The following is a 3,087-nucleotide window of genomic DNA, read 5'->3' on the forward strand; positions in this document are numbered from 1 at the left end:
ATCGAATAATATTTAAAAGAATTTTTAATGGCTATTGCTAAAAAAAAATTATTGCAGGATGCGTACTAGTGTTTTAATTTTTATCGAAACTCTGCATTCTCATTTTTAATTTAAAAATTTATATCGGTTATTTTTTACAGCATATATTCTTTTAATCTCCCAAAAATATGAATCTAGGTGTCGTAGTGAGCGCAAAGTAAATGTGGGTACAAACATTAACTTGGTTCTGACTTCGGCCCATGGTTCTTCAACATGCTGAACTTCTGATTTCAATTTTGACAAGAAAAAATTTCCGAGAAAATTTTGTGACATTTTGAGGCAGATAAGAAATTCGCGATAATTTTTTATTCTTGAATTTTAATGTTTTTTTTTTTTCTTCCTTAATGGCAACTTTACTTATGAGAAATTGGTGATCTAGAAAACGAAATGTCGAAAAATCCGATATTGATATAATTATCTCTTTCACTAATATAATTTTCTTATATCTTTTTGGCATTCTACTCGAGGGCCACCAATTTTAATTTGTTTCAGGAACCGATGCCGATTAATCGGCTTATGGGGAAAGAATCGGCCAATACCGATGCCGATTCCATAACAAATTACAAATAAATGTATTAATTCATAAAATCCGAATGTCTGAAATTTTTAGTATATGTTCTTTTAGCTGCTAGAATACAGCATCCAACGTGGTGCAACGTTTTAAAGCAATACGTTCTTAAGGTTTTTTTTATTTTTTTTTTTTGGAAATCGAAAGTGGCCGAAATTTTAGTTCGATTTCGAAAATTTGCAAAATATAGCTTTTCTATGCCACAAGGTCAATGATTGTACAGAGGTTCGTACAAATTAATAAATCGGTTACCGAGATACGCTTAATTAACAAACACGATATAAATCCCAATTTCTGACTTTGTGCAAAAATTATGAAAAAACTGCAAAGTTTTACCAAAAATTCTAACTTCTTGATTAGCATCTTTAGACAAGATTTTGGTATTCAGTTTTGTAGCCCATTAAATTTTAGCAACCCAAATTGCAAATCTTGGACTTACCGTTGATTTTTGGCAAGAACACTATATTAACAGTTGTCCGATAACAGGTTTAGGTACGCACCAGCTGCAGTATACCATAACAGCCGCGAGGGTCAGAATTTAAATTATAGTTAAAAAAAAAAAACTAAAACCTCGCTATTAAAATACCCATTCGTACTGTCATCAGCAGGGAATGTATTTTTAGGACCTAAAAACCTATAAAAAGGGCAAAATAAAATAACGAAATAGGCTGGAAAAGGCAGGAAAAGGCACTAGGTATTGCAAAAAAAAGCAAAATAATGGTTATATTACAAGTAAAAAGAGAAAAACTATGAACTAGTTTCATTATATGAAAAATTTGTACTTGTAATCTTTGACTATTTTATCCTTTCGAGTTTCTAACTCATAAAACTTTAATCGGAATAATTGTAGTAACATTGAACCACAAGATGCATTTTGAAGTTTTCTGGCAGCATTTTCATTCGATTTTCGCGAAGAAAAGCCTTAAATGTACTAAATATGCGCTCGACGTAAGTTGATACAAGTGGAGCCCAATTTAAATATGGAACGTTTGAAATGTTCATATTATCAGGAATAAGGGCGTTTTCCTCGCCCTTTACAATTTTATTCACACCCCTTATTGCCTCCAAGCCTACGTTAGCTGAGAAAACGGCTTTGAGTTTTTCCAACACCAATTTGGCATGTGTACATTTTTTAATCTTTAAAAAAGAAATTGTAAATGCTATAATCGCTTTTTTAAAGGTAGAAAAGGCAAAAAAGGCAAATATCTTAAAAAAGGCAAAAAAAGGCAAATATCTTAAAAAAGGAAAAAAAGGCAACATCAAATGTGTACATATGGAATCAGGGAAAGCTAAATCGTGGACATTCTTAATCGAATATACTCTATCTCTTTAGCAGACAAAAAGGCAACTTCCATAAAATCCGTTCCCTGGTCATCAGTTATGTAACTTGAGAATGGAGATCGCTGCATCTTTTAGGCGCATCAATATTACATAGTTACATCCTGATCTAATAAAAAAATTTGAGTTTGTCTTTTTAAACAGGTGGCAACCCTTTTTAATATTCTAAATATGCAAACTAGAGAGATCTTGTTGTTTTCACACCAGGTCGTATTATATGAACAGTAATGGACGTAGAGCTTGGTGCTCAGGCTGCCACCGATGACTTCTCAGTGATATAGATGCAAAGGTTATCTAAAGTTTAGTGGGTTAAACACTCACTTTTACGTTTCTGGGATTCGACTCTCGATGCTTCCAGCTATGAATAAAAGGTTACCACTTGGAGTTGACCTAAACTAATTCCTTCCTACTCCTCTTTTTTGATACTAAACCCGTTTGTCGGTTTGATACACGACCAGAAAACTTTGCCATTTGCCTCCGAACTTTGCGAATTGGCGCCAGTTCTTCATACTGAGTGCAGACAGGTCCTTTTGCACTTAGTCCTCCATTTTGTTCGTGGGCCTCCTTGATTTCGTTGTCCGCCTAAGCTCTTTACCTTCTTTTTCTAAGCTGGAAAATCCTGCGCTTATATCCCTAGCGCCAGCAGCATCGTTCTTTTGCTATATAAATAGTGTCGCTGCGATTCATATTGGCAGCTCTTATAACGCTATCCAGCATCAGATTGAACAAGTCGCATGAGAGTGAACCACGTTGTGTGAAACCTCGTTTAAGCTCAAACGACGCTGAAGGTTCTGATCTACGTCACATAAGTCGTATTAGTTTTGCCAGGATCCCAAATTAAAACATTCCGTCGTATAGGCAGCTTCTCTGCTCGGTATCAAAAGAGGCCTTAAAAATGGACAAGCATGGTGTGTGTCGATTTGCATATCTAATGCCTTCGCCAGGATTTGACGTGCTGTGAAAATCTAGTCATTGGTGGACTTACCACGTCTGAAGCCACATTGGTAAGATACAATCAGTTTATATAGCGAGCCGCTTGCTCCAAGACAGACGCCCGCAGGCAACAGCACCTATTTGTGAATAGACGCTGCAGACTTTATTTATTTATTTATTTATTTATTTAATCAAATGGAATAAATCCT

This window comes from Rhagoletis pomonella, unplaced genomic scaffold, assembly GCF_013731165.1.
Source record: "Rhagoletis pomonella isolate Grant_MI unplaced genomic scaffold, Rhpom_1.0 Rhpom_scaffold_00008, whole genome shotgun sequence".
NCBI lineage: Eukaryota > Metazoa > Arthropoda > Insecta > Diptera > Tephritidae > Rhagoletis > Rhagoletis pomonella.